Source organism: Girardinichthys multiradiatus, chromosome 6 (genome assembly GCF_021462225.1).
Source record: "Girardinichthys multiradiatus isolate DD_20200921_A chromosome 6, DD_fGirMul_XY1, whole genome shotgun sequence".
In the NCBI taxonomy this organism is placed as follows: Eukaryota; Metazoa; Chordata; class Actinopteri; order Cyprinodontiformes; family Goodeidae; genus Girardinichthys; species Girardinichthys multiradiatus.
The window spans coordinates 5,792,300-5,810,653 of record NC_061799.1 but is presented as its reverse complement, the minus strand read 5'-3'; the positions used below and the strand labels follow the sequence as shown (position 1 = coordinate 5,810,653).

General features: G+C 41.0%; 1 protein-coding gene across 1 annotated transcript in view; it reads left to right on the top strand.

Annotated features, from left to right (window-relative positions):
* The first annotated feature begins 2,783 nt into the window (after positions 1-2,783).
* Positions 2,784-18,354, top strand: part of gng12a (guanine nucleotide binding protein (G protein), gamma 12a) — a 51,344-nt gene continuing 35,773 nt past the window's right edge. The window contains exon 1 of the mRNA XM_047369296.1: positions 2,784-3,127. The gene's annotated coding sequence lies outside the window, so the exon portion shown is untranslated. The remainder of the gene's footprint in view (positions 3,128-18,354) is intronic.

Genomic DNA, 18,354 nt, shown 5'->3' with positions numbered 1-18,354 from the left:
CACCCTCAAGCAAGAGGGTAAGACACAGAAAGACATTTCTGAATGAATAGGCTGTTCCCAGAGTGCTGTATCAAGACACCTCAGTGGGAAGTCTGTGGGAAGGAAAAAGTGTGGCAGAAAATGCTGCACAACGAGAAGAGGTGACCGGACCCTGAGGAAGATTGTGGAGAAGGGTCGATTCCAGACCTTGGGGGACCTGCGGAAGCAGTGGACTGAGTCTGGAGTAGAAACATCCAGAGCCACCGTGCACAGGTGTGTGCAGGAAATGGGCTACAGGTGCCGCATTCCCCAGGTCAAGCCACTTTTGAACCAGAAACAGCGGCAGAAGTGCCTGACCTGGGTTACAGAGAAGCAGCACTGGACTGTTGCTCAGTGGTCCAAAGTACTTTTTTCGGATGAAAGCAAATTCTGCATGTTATTCGGAAATCAAGGTGCCAGAGTCTGGAGGAAGACTGGGGAGAAGGAAATGCCAAAATGCCAGAAGTCCAGTGTCAAGTACCCACAGTCAGTGATGGTCTGGGGTGCCGTGTCAGCTGCTGGTGTTGGTCCACTGTGTTTTATCAAGGGCAGGGTCAATGCAGCTAGCTATCAGGAGATTTTGGAGCACTTCATGCTTCCATCTGCTGAAAAGCTTTATGGAGATGAAGATTTCATTTTTCAGCACGACCTGGCACCTGCTCACAGTGCCAAAACCACTGGTAAATGGTTTACTGACCATGGTATCACTGTGCTCAATTGGCCTGCCAACTCTCCTGACCTGAACCCCATAGAGAATCTGTGGGATATTGTGAAGAGAACGTTGAGAGACTCAAGACCCAACACTCTGGATGAGCTAAAGGCCGCTATTGAAGCATCCTGGGCCTCCATAAGACCTCAGCAGTGCCACAAGCTGATTGCCTCCATGCCACGCCGCATTGAAGCAGTCATTTCTGCAAAAGGATTCCCGACCAAGTATTGAGTGCATAACTGTACATGATTATTTGAAGGTTGATGTTTTTTGTATTAAAAACATTTTCTTTTATTGGTCGGATGAAATATGCTAATTTTGTGAGATAGGAATTTTGGGTTTTCATGAGCTGTATGCTAAAATCATCCGTATTAAGACAATAAAAGGCCTGAAATATTTCAGTTAGTGTGCAATGAATCTAAAATATATGAATGTTAAATTTTCATCATTACATTATGGAAAATAATGAACTTTATCACAATATGCTAATATTTTGAGAAGGACCTGTAATGTTGACAAACATAGTGGCAGTATGAGGATGTTCTGTGTCTGCTTTGCAATTAAGATCCGTGGAATGATTTTGAAGAGACCATTCATGCTCAAACTTCCACCAGTGTAGCTGAACATAAACAATACTGCAAAGGAGAATGGGCCAGAATTCCCCATAGCTAATAGTTTCGCTACCAGTAATCACACACTGTACCGCTGATGGCAGTTGCTGCCTCTAAGGATGGCCCATCCAGTTTAGAGGTATAGGGAGCCATTAGTTATTAAATAAGGTTTATAAAGGGTTGGGTTCATTTTTCTCGCAATAAATAAAAATTGTTTATAAACTGCTTGTTGTATTTACTCAGGTTAACATTTTCTGATTGATCTGGAACATTGAAGTTTGACAGAAAAAGCAAAGCAAAAAAAAAAAAAAAAAAAGAATTACAACCAGACCTCAGACATAACTCCCAATAGTGTGACTTGATACAGCTTGTCACAGCTGACCTGTCTATTTTGATTGGAGTCCTGCTGGTCTGTGATTAAAAAAGAAATCAGCCAATCAGAACCCAGCAAGCTCATTCTGTTAAGTATTTGAAATCTTGTTGACAAGGAATGACAGTGATCTCTTTTTAAAATTAAATTAATTTAACTTCTTCGTTCTCTAAACAAATGTGTACACAAAGGCCTGTCTCACATTGACCAAACACCTTGATGATCCCATGACTTTTGGGAACATGTCTGTCGACTAATGAGACAGAAGCGTAACTGTTTGGAAGGTGTGCCTCCCGTTACATTTGGAAGAAAACTAACCCAGCATTTTAGAAAAAGAACATATCAACAATCAGTTGTGTTGGTAGAGCGATGGCTGGGGGCTTTTTGGCCTCTTCAGTACCTGAATGACTTGCTATAAATATTAGAACCAGGACAATGATCCGAAACACAAACAGGTCCAGCTCGTATGTTTATAGACAACACTTAATGCAATGTCATTAAACATGGAAATGCTTAATGACACAGCTCTTAGCACTGTTGCCTTACAACAAGTACTGGGTTTAAATCCCTGCCAGGGGCCTTTGTGCATGGACTTTGCATGTTATCCCAGTGCATAGGGGGGTTCTTTCTGGGGACTCTGGCTTCCACCCACAGTCCAAAGGCATGCCTGTTAGGTTACATGGTCTCTAAATTGTTCGTAGGCCTCCATGTGAGTTGCTGTGACTGGGTGTTTTGTTCTGTGGTACCCTCTGATGGACTGGTAAAGTTCCTAACAAATCATCACCAGCAAATAAAAATTAAAAACTGTCCGATTGTTTTTACATTCGGGCATCTTACAGACAGGCATCTACTTCTGCAACCATCATACTAGGACTGTAAGCAGGGCCAGTTCTGTTGTCCCACATATTTCTTTTGTTTTATTATTTTCAATATGAAAATAAACTTAATTCCTTCGTGTTTGTTTCTAATAAGAAAATATGTTTTTCAGCTCTTTTATTGGAGCTGATAAGCTTTTCTCCAGATTCTTTGGACTAGGTGAAATAGCCCTTTATAGAATCTCCAAATCAGACGCCAACTTCAGCGTCGCATGTAAAGTGTTTCGGGTTGGTCCGCCTCTCCGTCCTCCCGTAAAGAGTCGGCACTTTTCGTCCAAGTGGAGAAGGAAAAACGAAAGGAAAGAGTGGTCAAACTGCTCACGCTGACACAGAAGGAGAAAGTAGTCGCGGTTTAAACGTCCACGGCGGCTGTGTGGGGAAAGTGAAGCTGCGGAGCGTCTCGGAACAGAACAGGTGGTTTATCCGCGGTGTGTCCACAGACCAGTGTTGACATTGCGCCGTGAGCGTCGGAACGGAGAAAGGTCTCCTCCCAGCTTCTTCGCGGACACAGCTCGGGAACTTGACTGCACGTTGTTCCGGCCAGGTAAGACTGACGTGTGTCGGTGTCAGCTCACATTAACGGCGCCCGCTTTGAGTAGAAGCAACAGTTGGTCTGAGAGTGGAGACATATTTACCGACAGCTTTCACTCCGTCAGTCTGGGCAACCAGTTAAGTGTCAGCCCGGACAGTTTGAACCCAGCTGCTGCTTGTCCACACTAAAATGGGACTCACTGCTTTCCCCAATGGGCTCTTCAACAGGTTTCCTCAGATCTCTGGGCCTTTTGCTCCGCTGGTTCCACCTACTGCCTTCACCACAGTGGGATTTATTTTGAAAAGCGTATAGATTATTCATATAGATCTGAACACCACCAGTTATTCGGTTCCATTATGGATGATGGTTTCCATCAGCACAGCTTGTGGGATGTATGGAGGATGAGGTGGAGGCCACCTACAGGGAAGAAGCTGAGATGTTTACATGTGGGCCATCAGCAGCTCTGTTCATGACCCCCCTGGCCATTAGGAAGACAGAATACAGACCAACCATTGATAAGACCAACTCATTAGTATCCCATTCAGCACCATCAAAGCCTCCTCTTGATGCCCATCAGCCCGAGTGGGCCGCCAGAGGCCCAGGATAAGCTCCAGTCCTTTCCTTGGTGAAGGTCCTCAGGCTTTATTTTGAAGGAGTGGGCTGCATGTCACACAGCTAATAAGGAAGTGGCACAGATTTATAAAAGGAGGGGAGGAAAAATCTGTGCCAGGCTCACTCTGCATGCATGCTGCATGCAATGCATGAAAAGCAGCTGGTTTATTGTTTCTATTAGAAGTCAAAGTTTGCACTGTGCTGTTGGATCAGAAGGCTGCTTTGGTGACAAACTCCTTCAAGACTTTGCATTTAGTTCCTGCAGCGATTAAAACTGAGTAAATGAGCTCAGACTGCAGGAAGGGCTGATGTGATGTGTGATGCATGTAAATAGATTTGAACAGAATGAGGGGCAAACAACATCCTGCTCAATGCATGGATCAGATGTGGCTTGAGATTGACTCAGTTGGATTCATGGACCCAGGGATGAACATGTAGGCCAACATGCAACTTCTCTGGCTTAGATACAATTCTGCTGGACTCAATCAGCAGCTCTGTGGACAGGTTTTTCTGACAGGCAGCCGTTCTGGAGGAAAAGGCAGCGCCAACTCTTCATTCTGAGCCACTCAGCAGCCAGGATCTGTTTCCTCATAGCGCTGTCTGTGGAATCCCCTCTGTGGACAGTTTGGTGAAGTAGGACTTGATATGTGGACGTGCTTGTCTTATACACGCTTCAGTGATTCTATTACTTCCTTCGCAGAATGAGTGATTCATGTAGGTTTGTGTCTCACACTCATCTAATTATGAAGAAAATGAATATTTAACAATTCAAAGAGTTAGAGTGGCTCTTAAAAATTGCCACACACTTGTTAAAATACCAGGTTTATGTGATGTCATAAAATGAGACCAGGATAAATCATTTAAAAACTTTTCTCCACATTTAATGTGACATTTATTCTGTACAATTCAAGTAAAAAACAAACCTGTATGTTTAAAAGGTACTATAAGTTCTGTAAAGAACCTGTCTGTGCCCCCTTAAACCGAGCCTTTGTTGAACCACCTTTTGAACATCCAGCCTTCCTTATTTGGAGTCTATCAGCATCCCACATCTTGACTATGTTGCGTTCCATTAACCTCGGAAGTCAACTGGGAAATCAGAGTTTACGTCATCTCCGAGTTACAGCGTTCCAGTTTCCTGCTTGTTTTTGTTCGTATTGCTAGCAACTGTAACACCAGTTAACAATAACAATGACAATAGTCACTGTTCTAAGGGATATTTTGTGCGCACAAACTATATTGAAACATCACGTCTTATAAACACTGAAAAGTAGTAGGTGTACGACTGACTACATATTACATAAAACATACAGAACTGCTAAAATTAGTAAAAACACTTTTCTCCTACTCCTGTTGAAACGAGTAGCAGCCATCTGGAATGTGGAAGTCAGGTATGGTCCTGTTGCCCTGACTTTCTGACTCTCAATGTCGATTTTGGGGGGTGTTCCAGTTGGCATTCCTACTCGGAACTCTAATGTCCACGTAGAAATGGAATGCACCTTTAGGATTTGTACACGCTGCCTTACCAAGGTTCTGGAAATGCCTCAAAGTGTGAGAACATCTGTCCACCGACCTGTTTTAGCTGACCCCACAGATTGTTGAAGTAAGTTCTGGACTTTGTCTAGGCCATTTTAAAACTTTATCTTTTCTCTCATATAGTCATACATTTGCTGACCTGGATGCATGCCTGGACTCACCGTGAATCCCTTTTCATCTTCATCTTTCCATTTGTTACAAAAAACTATGGGGAAAAAAGTAAGCATGATACTGCCACCACCATGTTTCAGTGTGGGCATGGTGATCTTTGGGTCCTGAAACATGCCGATCCTTTGTAACTTCTTTTATACACTATGACTTCAGCTAAAGGAGCCAATCAGTAAAATCCTTCTAGGACTGCTGGACCTTATCTCTGCTTTATCAGATTTACTAGAGTTGACGGCTGGTGTGCTTCCACAAAGTATTAGTTCAAGGGGGTGCGGCCTTATGGCTATAAGGTTAGTGCAGATAATTTTTTTTTACCTTAATAATTGCTTGTTTTAAATTTTCATTTCATTCATTCATATGTGCAACAAGTTTTTATTAATTTATCATGGTCCCTGTTTTTACCTGGTATTTTACCTGGGGTGTGTAAACTTTGGAGATCCACTGGATCTCACATCGCTTCACCTCTGAAGGTCCTTCAGCTGCTTTATTAGGAAGTCTGTCACTAACTCGACATATGCTGGCTCTGCTTTCTGTGCTGTGTTGTTTAAAACATGCAACCGTGAACTTATTATTTATTATTCAAAGGGTAGGCAGTGGCTCGGGGCCCCAAGATATCATGGGGCCCTGTAAAAACCGTATAAAAGTACTCCAAAAAACACTTGAGGTTACTAAATGGTCAAAATGATCTGGCTTCCTCCCTGTTGGAGGAGTGGGTTCTTCCACGTTATTAACAAACATCAGGGGTGGTGGGGAGGTTTTCAAGCTCTCTTTAATCAACATAAGCATCCTGTTTGTTGCTGGTAACACGTGTTCACAGAAATGCATCCCTACTCTGAAGAGCACCCTCTGGCTTTATGATGTACTACATTATTGAAAAAACAGAGATGCCTGCCTTCACATACATTTACTTTAATGACATCTCATTCTCTATCAAGGGGCTCTGGTAAGGAGTTGGGCCCAACCTTTGCAGCTATATTGGCTTTGTCTCTTTTAGGAAAGGGGTCCATGTGGGAATATTTGACCATTCTTCCAGGAGAGCATTGGTGAGGTCAGACACTGGTGTTGGACGAGGCGGACAGGCACACTCTTAATACATCTCAAACATGTTTTATCTGGCTGAGGTCTGTGCAGGCCAGTCAGGTTCCCCTACACTGATCTCACTCATTCATGGCCTTATGGTTCTTGCTTTGTGCACTGGTGCACAGTCATGTTGGAACCTGGAGTGATCCCCAAACTGTTGGGGTTTAGTTCCTTTTACTGAAACTAAACAGGCCAAGCCGAACTCTTAAACAAGCTCATACAGCAATCCTCCCTCCACCAAACTTCTGAGGGGTCTCCTTCACACCATGTGACCTTGCTCTATGACTTTACGAGGCCTACCAGTCTCTGGCTGACTTGCTGTTGTTTAATATCACTTCTACTTTGTTATGAACAGTTGACTTATGGGATGATTAGTAATGAGGACATTTCAAGAATGAACGTAGGCTTAGTTTAGTGACCCATTAATGTTTGTAGAAGCAGTCTGGATGCCTAGATGTTTGATTTTCTACACCTGTGCTTCTGGAATCCTGAAATCAACAATGTTTTGAAGCGTTCAAATCGGTCGGCAATAAACAGTATGGTTGCAGTTTCAATTTGTTTTGGTGGTCCCAGCATTGCGTGCTTATCTCCAGGCATAAACGTTCTCATGTGTTCCTGTTTAAACATACGCCGTATTTGTTTGGTTACACCAAAAGGGCTTTAGAGAAAAGTTTCTGTACAAATAACTGTATCATTAGTCCCCAATATTTTTATTTACTGCAGTTTTGACCATATTTGACAGACTTACATGGCCCTGCCTTGTAAGAGCTGAAACACAAGGCAGGGCCCCATACCTATGTTCCACCTTAGGTCCAATTATGACTAAATCCTTTTTGGGTGAATTTATTTAAAACAAAAATCTTATTTCATTGGCAGCGGTCCACCCTATGACCCTGCATATATTAAGTAGGTATGGAAAATAGATGGAGTTTATAAGTATTTTAAAGAGACATGCTTATGCCGTATATTAAGCAGCAACAAATATGAGGGCGGTCCAAACTAGATCTCAAATATTGGATCGTTCTCCTGATGATGGCATTTTTTACTGGTTCATATTGGAGGCACTGAGTACACTAAAGCCCTAATCTACATTGATGACCTGCTATCTATATTTTCAGCCCTGTTTTAACACAGGCTGCTGTAAAACGCTGGGATGCCAACATGTCTGTGGTGTAGGATTGTCTGACACATTAAACCTTTCCATGTCAGTGTTTCATAAAGTAATCAAGTAAATTCAGCCCAACTAATGTAATCAAGCCCTTAAAGTTACAACAATGACAATTTCACTCATAATTGTTTTTCTGGTTTATAAAAAAAATGAAAAGTTAAATAAAAGTAAATTTTACTTCCAGTATAAATTGTGCTTGTCTGGCCTGTGAACTCCAGCAGGTATCAGGCTAAGACTTGGTATCAGCAAATACTTCAGCTTTTAGAACTATGATCGATATAGGAAAAAACTGAATCAGAAAACTGATCAAAAATTTCTTAAAATGTTTTAGATGGTTTAACCCCAAAGAACAAGGAAACACAACTGCCTACTAGACTGTCAAAACAAAATAAATCATGGAAAAATGTTAAAACTTGTGAATTCAACAAATTCTTCAACTGAATAAGGGCAAAATTAAACAGTAATCCATTAAATCCATCGTCTATTCCTGCTTGTTCTTGTGGGGTTGCGGGGGGGGGCTGGTGCATCCCTCCAGTTGGCATTGGGTGGGAGGCCAGGAACATTGTTAAAGTTCCTCTGGCTTTTCTCTTCTTTCACATATGGAGTTCAACAATGAGAGTTCAGTAGCTGACACAGGTTGAATTAAATGTGGACCATTTACTCAGCTGTAAAGATGACAACAACTCTCCAGATGAAGGGAATTCTGCTTTGGGTGTGGAATGCAGTCCTCATGAACCAGTTCTACCATTTCAAATCAAGATGTCTGCTGTAAAGTATGTCTGGGTCATTTTGTCAGGCTGCAGGAAATAATATGACTGTATTTGATTGCTGTATCAGTTCCATGTCAGAACAATGAAGCAGTAAAATCATGACATAATGAGTTTCAGCTCTGTAGATAGAGATGTCAGATAAGGGGGATTCCATGTCACCTAACATTGATTTTGACAACTGATAAATGCAAGAAAACCTTTCATGCCATTCTTTAGTTTTAAGTTGAACATACTCCTGGCTGTTAAATATAATTTTCTGTAAATGTATTAGCATGTATGAAAATGAGACAGCACTTCCATGGAATCACTAACATATTAGTGTTGAAAAATTATTAAATGATAAGTAATAAAAATACCAAAAATAAAACACTATAGATAAAATGTTTTCCTTTAGAACCACAATAAAGTAAGTAAAATAAAATAAAAACTGTTTAAAGCGGTTCACACAGGAAGGTGTGGAGCAGTGTGGTGGTTCTGCTTCTGATGCTGCAGTGCCAACTGCCTGAGGGCAGCCATTCACTAAGTTAATGCACTGCTTGTAAGGTAGGCTTGGTGCAATATGAAGCTGTCACAGTCTTAGTAGCCATAAGTAAAATTACAGTTATGTATTTACATAAAAATGTCAAACAAAACTAAAAAAATGATATAAATCCTTTTATTTAACAGAGAAAAGCAGCTATTATTCCCTAGCAGAGATATTATAATTCTTCTGCTTAAATGCCCATGCCTGTGTGGGCAGTGACAGCGTTACCTGGAGGGGTGTGACTGGGAATAAAACCCTCCCTGATCTGAACCCCAGCTGTGTTTTGTTGTTGGACTTCTGTGCGAGGATCAGAATGTCCATAACGAACACCATATTCGAGCACAAGGTAGTTCATAAGTGCATCTGGTACCAGGCCACCTTGGGCCACAGGTCGATTTTGTAATCGTATTATCAGACCTCTGCTGCTTTACGTTTTGAAACTCGTTTGAAGAGAAGGCAGAGCTGTCAGCAGGTCACCACCTGGTAGTGAGTTGTTAGGCTGAAGAAGGAGACCTTTAGGGAGGGGAACTGCGGAGCAGGACTGAGGATATTGTTTGGCGGTGGAAGGAGCACTTTGAGGTCACCATGTCCTCGGTGGTGGAGGCAAAGTCTGAAGGCTCAAGGAAAGCGATTCCATCACTCTGGCAGAGATCAACAAGGTAGATAAGAACCTTCCCGGTGGCAGGGCGCCAGGTGTAGATGAGATTCGTCTTGAGTTTCTCAAGGCCGTGGACATTGTGGGGCTGTCATGGTTGACACGCCTCTTCAGTGTTGCATGGAGGACCGGGACAAAGTGCAGTTGCAGACTGGGGTGGTGATCCCCAGTAGTCCCTTTCAGAAAAAGGACTGGAGAGTGTGCTCCAATTATCAAGGGATCACCCTCTCAGCTTCCTTGGGAAAGGTTACGCTGGGGTGTTGGTGAGCAGGCTCTGAATGATTGTTAACCCTCGGATCCTGGAAGAGCAGTGGGGTTTTTCATCCTTGTCGTGGAACTGTGGACCAGGGCTGGTATTCAAAAATAAAATCTTAGAATTTTTCAAATAATAAGATTTTTCTTATTATTTTCTTAAGTTATTCACAAAGCATCTTAGGCCTTAGGCCTGGTTCACACAGCAGGAATTTAATGCAGATTTTTGCCCCAATCTTCCCCTTCCAACATTCCCCAATCATCGTGATGACTCTAAAGATAATCTTATGAGATATTCCTGCTGTGTGTGGAGTGTTAATAGTTATCTAGTCTGCTCAGAAAGACATCAGGACTGCTCCGAGCTTAAATCAGGGAAATTCATGTTGGATTGTCTTGGTCTGATAACCTACGGTATGGGGTGTTCCTTGAGTACAAACAAGCACGCAGCCTGTTGAATGTGACATGTAGCCAATCAGAAAGCGAGGTGGTGGAAACACGGAAGGGAATTATTCTGAACTCACGTTTGATCTCAAGACGGTTTGTGAAATTTCCCATCTGAAATCCGAATTTTTGTGAGTGAAATCTGTTTGTGTGTGGTGTGTTGTGCTTGCCGTGAGGCTGGACACCACACACTGTAGGATCGAAACTGTTATACCTACGATTTTTTTATCTTCACATGTGGGGTCTCTCAGGTTTTAAAAAATCAGCCAAGCATTAGAAAATCCTCCCATGTGAACCAAGCCTTAAGAGAGCTCTTAAAGTGAACAAATGTTAAGAGTAGTGAGGAGGAAGAGTTTCTTGAGCAGAGAAGATAGTGGAAAGACAGAGAGATATTCTCTGTACAATGAACAACAGTGAATTAATAAGACGTTACCGGCTCAATCATGAAGGGATCCACCCCCTAAACAGTCAAGTTAAACAGTACATAAACTTCTATAACAATCATACAATTATTAATTACAATTAGAGATATGATAAACTTTATCATCCCCCTAGGGGGAAATTAAATAGTTTCAGTAGCAGGACAGGTTAAAGGTGAACCTCTAGTAAGGCAATATGAGGAAGGATAAGTAAATGATAGAAAAAAAATGAATAAACATGAATGAAAAGTGAAGAAAATTATAGAAATATAATACAGAATTATTGAAATATTATTTTCAGACTGTAAAATGCTTTCAAAAATACACCTTTTTAAAAAAAATAGAAAAGGCACAAAACGTATATAAATGAATACACACCAGATAAGATACTGACAATGATATAAACACTGTATACATAAAAAGAAGATGTAAATTAGTTGAAAACATTGCTGTATTGGTCACTGATGAACAAATGAGTAGTAGTTTTTAAGTGCTTATTGGTTTCTTAACAGACCTGCCATACATAGCCATCCAACTTTGTTTTAAAGCAGCTTTACCTAAGAGAGATCGATAGGGATCCTTTTTATTTCCACACCATTTTTCTCTGTGTTTATTACAGTCAGAAATATTTCCAAACAGCCAAATTTATTCTTTTTGTGAGCAAGGAAATGTTTGTCAGGGTTTTCAGCCAGCTGAGTGGCAGTACACAGCAATAGGTGTGAAGGAGCAGTGCTGGTTTTCTCTGTGCTCAGTACAGCCTGGGCCCTCTGACAGCAGCTCTGAAACAGATTCTGAACCAAAGCTAGGACAGTCCAATGTCCTTAATGTCCTCTGCAGAACCCTCTTCCTGACTTATTGAAGCTGAACTACCACAAGACGCAGCACGTCAACACACTCTTAATCTCAGCTCTATAGAATGTCGTAAGGATGCTTCCCTCCATTCAATTAAATCCTATCCAGAAATACTTCATGAATGCCAAAGGAAAATTAGATTACTGTTAAAAGTCTGAATTTTCATTTCTTCCTCATAATCAGATGTGACTCACTTAAATGGTAAATGGCTTGTACTTGTATAGCAATTTATCAAGCCCCCAGAGACCCCAAAGCGCTTCACACTACATTCAGTCATCCACCCATTCATACACACATTCACACACTGACAGTGGTGAGCTATATTGTAGCCAAAGCTGCCTGGGGCAGACTGACAGAAGTGTTACCTGATCTCTACATTTGTCTCATCTATTTATTTATTTAGTTCTGTACAGAAGCATGTAAAGATGTAATTAAAAAAGTTTTCCTAACATACAGTGTTGTGAAGAAGTATTTACCCCTTAAAAAGGTTCTTCCATTTTTCAGACCTAGATGTTTCAGATAGTCAAGCGAAATAATAAGAGATACAAAAAATACAAAAAGCAGTTTTCAAAGGATGATTTTATTTATTAAGGGAAAGGAGCTAAAATCAAACCAACCTGACTGCATGTGAAAAAGTAATCACCTCCTTTTTTTTTTTTTAGCATTAATAGCTTGTTTATCGTCATACCATGGCATCCTAATTGGACTTGGACTAGGCCTGTCAAAAACCTTCATTTTTAACTTTCTCTGGGCTTGTTGATGTGCTTCAGATTATTGTCATGCTGCATGCTAACCCAAGTGTGCCTTAGTTTAAGGTCACAAACTGATCATTGCTCATTCTCCTTCAGGATTTTCTGCTAAAGCAATTCACACCTTCCAAAAAGTTTGATCTTTGTCTCATCAGTCCACAGAATATTTTCCCAAAGGTGCTGGTGATCATGACTTATTTATTTTTGTCCAGTGGCCTTTTTTACACTGTGCGATTTTAGCAATCTTATAAGACTATTCCATGACACACTGTACGACGTTGAGTTTGATATGTGCACATTCTACAATAACCGTTTACTACTGAATTGGCTACGACGTACGGCAATAAGCAACATTCTCAGCATCATCTGGGCCGCCAGAGACAAACACAACAAACAATAGGATGAGTGCAACCCTTGTGGTTTTGGGATTTATGTGCATTGAACCAAATCTGAAGCAAAAGAAAAGGAGGAGGAGAACGTGGACGCGGTCGTGGCTGGGGACAAGAGAGAACTTGGGATGCCAGTTTTACAGAGAGAGTTGGAGGTATGTATTTATTACTCATCTATAAGCAGCTAGCGACTATTAACATCTATAACGAATACTGCTATTAATTCTCAATTGATATATCTGGTTAAATAGAGAGTAAATCAATAAAAATACAGCCACAAACACACACTACTTGTAACGTAGGCCGTAGCAGCGGTCACACTGTGAGATAGTCATTCTAAATGCCAGACACTGTCGGATATTTATTGAAGGTTTTTTTTTTTTTTGTCGCAAGACGCTAACAACAGCCGTCCTTAAACCTGTCTCACAGTGCAACATAAGACCGTGGATTTAGAGCCACGGCCAAAGATTTCTCCACGATCTTCCTCCAGTTGTCTTCTTTCAAAATCACACAGTGAATATTATAATACCAGTCATATGTGCGACATGCCTTTGTGTTCTTTTTGGTTCGGTGGGGTTCTCACCTTGGGCCTCTCCCATGGAAGCCATTTTTTTCCATGCTCTTTATGATTATTGAATCATGAACTCTGACCTTACCTGAGGCAGGTGTGTTCTGATGAAGCTAGCAGTCATTTTAATGGTTATTGTGATGAAATTTCCAATAACTATTTAGCAACCAATAGAAAGTAGTTGGATGTTTGCTAATATTCAGAAAGGTGTCCTTTTTCTTACTCCTTTTTTTTTTGTTTGACTTTTTAGATTACCAGCATTGTAGTTGAGGGTCTAATTTTGCTCTTCATGGCTGCAAAAACAATACGAGGCTTCCTGTCTGAAGCAGTTCGATGATGGTCTTTGTTGGTAAAAGCCTCAATACAACAAACTAAACACCTTTTAACAAAACTATGGATAATATCGAGTCGGAATCCAAATCTTTAGTCACATTAATATTTGATTATGATGCAGAAGGCTACAAGGTGATTATTGATTATTGATGTAATATGTCCCATTCCCAACAACTCTGGGGTGTAGGCGAGGGGTTGGGGTCATTCACTTTTTCCACATGGGGCTCTTTCATATTAGTTTGGATAGCTTTTTTCCAGCTGATAGTTGCAGTCATCATTTGAAAACTGCTTTCTGTCTGATATTGAAATTCATTTGATGATCTGAAATATTTCAATGTGACCACAAAGTAAAAATGGGAGGAGTCAAAATGCTTCTTCACAGCAATGTGTTCAGTCTGTGTGGGTACGCTCCACAGTGTTTGCTTCACTTGGATTCCACTCTATGCAGGAGTAGATGCAATGAGGGCAGCGCTGGTGACTCCACGAGTCTACAGGCTCACTCATGTATTGGTTTGCTAGCAGAAGCTCTTAAATAAGAGGCCAAACATGGCTAGGAATCATTCTGTTTGGCCTGAAACAGGCCAGGTGGATCACATAAGCGTATATGGGTAAGAAGCACTCATTTAGTAATCGTTTCATCAGCCTAGCAGGAAGTGTTGTCATAGTAACCATCTCAAATAGGTAAGAGAGGCAGCACCTTACACTTGCCTCATCTCTGAAACTATGTCATGGTTTTCAAAGAGTGTGTCATGATTGCAGCTTGGATTCTGCACTGCTACTGTTGCACTTTCTGTCTGCTTTTCACTTCTGGGACACTGAGGCCAAAAAAGACCAAAAACCCAGAGGTGATGTCTCCACACAAGGTCAGAGCATCTGAAATGCACCTGAGAGCTGATTTATGGCAAAGCTTAAATCCAGTAACTCATCCCTGCACAAAAGATGTCATCTAACAAATCACTAACCAACCCTCATGCTTTCTGTAGCTTTTTCTTACTAAAACTGGGAGGCATATTACTGCATTAAATATTTCCTGAAAGCCTCTAGTGTGGGTTTTTGTTGCTGCTGACAGAACCTTTTGCACCAACATTTTGGACCTATCCGTGACACCTAAAGTTCTTTTCTGGCTCTTTATAGGAGTAGTTTTGCAATGTCAGTTCTGTATGAGGACTCAACATTGCCATCTGGAGTCCTCTTATTGTTGAAACAGTTTTTCTTTTGTTCAAACACAGTGATGTGCAGATAAATGATGGTGTTGTTGATCTTTTAACATTTTGTCAAGTCACTACAATAAACTTTAATGTACTTTATTAGGATTTTAAGTAATGCATAAATTGTTGATGATTTAATTTATTGAAAGCTGTTTTTCTTTCAAAATGCATTGCAAATAAAAATCGGATTCATTGTGGCAGCAAATGGACAATCAGCAGTTTCATGGATCTGTTTGTTATTCCACCTGAAATAATTCGATTTCCTCCTAATTGATCATATTTTTCTGATGTTATCTCCTCCATAAACTGTCATAGTAAGCTGACAAACTGTTTTATGGAGTTTGTCCACGAGGATTCGGTTTGCTTCCAGCACAGAACGACACATTGCTGGCTCTGATTGGACAGAGAGCAGGAAGTAAATACTCATGTTTGGAGTGTAAATTGTTCCCAGGGCTGAAGTGCCTCGTAGGCTGTTGGGTGAGGTCAGGCTTGAAGCAGTCAACCTCTGTTAGCGAGCTGTGAATCTGACTCGATACCTCCACGGTAATCAGTGGGATCTCTGGAATCAGATTGATTTTCTTGACGAACAGTGCCTTGCAAAAAGTATTCATACCCTGTCAACTTTTCCACATTTTTACATCAGTTAATAATAAACTTTATATAGCACCCTTCATAGATAAAAATCACAATGTGCTTTACAGAGTGCAAAAAGTAGATACAAATAAATACTTAATAGAAAACAAAGAAAGCAATACTTAAATGGTTTATTTATTGTTTTTTTTAACTAAAGATTTTCTGAATAAAATTGTCTTAAACTGCTTTTTAAAGAATCAACAGAGTCGGCCACATGGAGAGACAGGGGCAGGGCGTTCCACAACCTGGGGTCTACTGCCTGAAAGGACAGGTCACACTGAGTTTTAAGGCGGGTCTTAAGGACCTTCAGGGGGTTCTGCGCTTAGGACTGAAGAGTGTGGCCAGAAAAACAAGGAATCAGCATTTCGTTAATGTCTGTCCATTAAAAGCTCTAAAAGTCAAGACAAAACTTTTAAAATCAATTTTAAATTTGACAGGTAGCCAATGTAGGAAGGACAAAAGCGGTGTGATTAATTAGTGAAAAGGTGAAATCATTGGTGACCAAAAAGGGCAGTAGTGATTTTCAGCCTGCCAGGTACAGACACTTCTTCCCATTCGTTCAGCCTCTGTGATTACAGTCACATCCTGCAGTCGCAGCTCGGGGTGGAAAGGAAAGATATGCATTGCTGCCAGAGCATAACAGACGGGAGGCCTCCGTGTCAAAAAACCAAAGCATCCAAGGAGACAGACAACAAGCCAGGAGAGGTGCCTTCCTGGTTTGCTGTCTGATTCTGTGCTTCCTTCCTACTGTTTACATCACAGGAGTGGAGGAAGTTCGAAGACTGTTGAACAGTACTAACAGGGATCCTTAGGAAGCAACCTTGAAACAGCACAACTGACTTTGAAATCTTTTAAGCTTTATCGCCATTATTCAAATTTACAGGATCACATAAAATAGTAAATTCATGAAGAAAATAGAGAAAATGAAAACAAGGGTCCTTGCTTTTTAAGTAAGCCTGAACTTTACTGCTACATTTGCACACTGCATTCTCCTTATCAGAAAGCCCTGTGCTGAAAAATACGGACACGGTTACCTGTAAAAAGATCTGAAGTTTGGCTGCGTTTCTGTTGCTGTGTAGGAGCTCCAAGGATGATGAATGTATTTCTCTGTACGCTTTTAGATCTTTCTGACATGCATTTCAAGACTTGCATTCATAAAATATCTGTTCTGTTGTTTCCATCTGTTCATCACTGAATGTACAGTAATTGTAGGATAGATCATATGAAGAATTTTAAAGTGGTTTTTCTTTAACCTTTGGATGAATCGGTAAAAATGTTGCTTTTTGAGTTTCCCTTCATGAAAGTTTGGTGAGGGATCAGTGAGATTTTATCCATTCATTGAGAGTTAATAACGGGAAGCGTCTATGTTATTTGTACATGTTACAGCAGAAGGACTTTTAGAACATGTAGTATTTTCTTCAGAACTTTATTATACTGTTTACAATTATCTGTCTGTCATGGTGTGGATTCTCATTCATGTTTTTACCTGTTTTCTTGCAGTACCATTTTCTTGCCACAGAGTGGGGCTCTCTGATGTCTTTTATTTTTCTATAGCATGTTATCTACCTGGGTTCAGCTCTATTAACAAAAACCATCACTGGAACTGGGGTGTGATGTGAAGTTTTCAGGAACAAAAGCTTTGCTACATTTGTAAACTGGATCTCATTTCTACATGCCCGCTTTATGGTGCAACCCATTTACAACTTGCCCGCTTTTTCTGCTCCTTGTGCAGTCCTGTTAATGAACAGACCATATGTCACCCTGGCACTGCCAGGTGGTCCAAATGTACTGGAAACTTGTCCATAATGCTTTACCTTCTCTGTTTGTTCCCATGAGAGAACCAGAACGTGTGAAATGTTTCTGAAAGAGGGCTAAACCTGCAGCACAGGACATTGTGTGGCTTGTTTAGTGTTTGTGTGTGTGCTGCTGCTGCTGTGACGTGAATAACGTTTTAGTCATTTGTCCCATTAGACGGTTCAGGTTCGCGTGTGTGTGGAGTCCCACATATCATATCGCTGTCAGGTTTATTTACTGGAAGGACTATGTCTTAAACAACACAAGCAGGGTGTAATAAATCTACCACGCATGTTTTGCATGGGAATATAAATCATTTACTAACTGAACCCAGTGTGAAGCGTTAATGTATTTCTCAGAATATCAGATTGCATGTTTTATCCTACATGCATTCCCTGTTTTCATGGATGCATCTGAGTATAATCAAAACCTCATTTATGAAATGCTTCACTGAAAGCAGTGTATAGTATCCTGGCAGCCTGGATTTCTAGAATAAGTGAAGTGGGTCCCCCTGTCCAGTCTGACCGGTTGAGGTACTTTCGAACTACTCCCACGTACAGTAAGGCTTACCTGCTGTAAGTTTTCTTTTGTCCTCTCTGTCATGTACTGCATTTCATAAGCCAGAAGTCCAAATTTGGTCATATCCTGTGAGAGTATGGGATAGTCTAGCCACCATAAAGCAGCTTCCTGTTAGACAGGTATGGAAGAATGAAAGAAGGATAATGCAACCTTTGAGCTGATTTATCCTAACGACGACCAAATATGCACATATCAAGACGAGGGGGCATGGCATTCGCTTTAAACTTCCTGAAGGAAAGCTTAAGCTGCATGCAGCCCAGCTTCGTTTTCCAGTAACAAATAAATCATTCATGATGCTTGTAGTGGAATCGGTGTGTAAATTTGGCTAAGGAACAATGTCACTTTGATGGATTCTCATGTTTCCTTCAAATCCCAAAGCATCTCCAAACAAAGAGCAGTGTGTGCTTTCTCACTGAGGCCCAGTCAGGACACCTGTAGCTAGAGGGCAGAGCGTCTACAAGTTTCTCAAACAATAAACTCTTAAAAGTCAATCTAGCCCACAGTTTGTGTCGG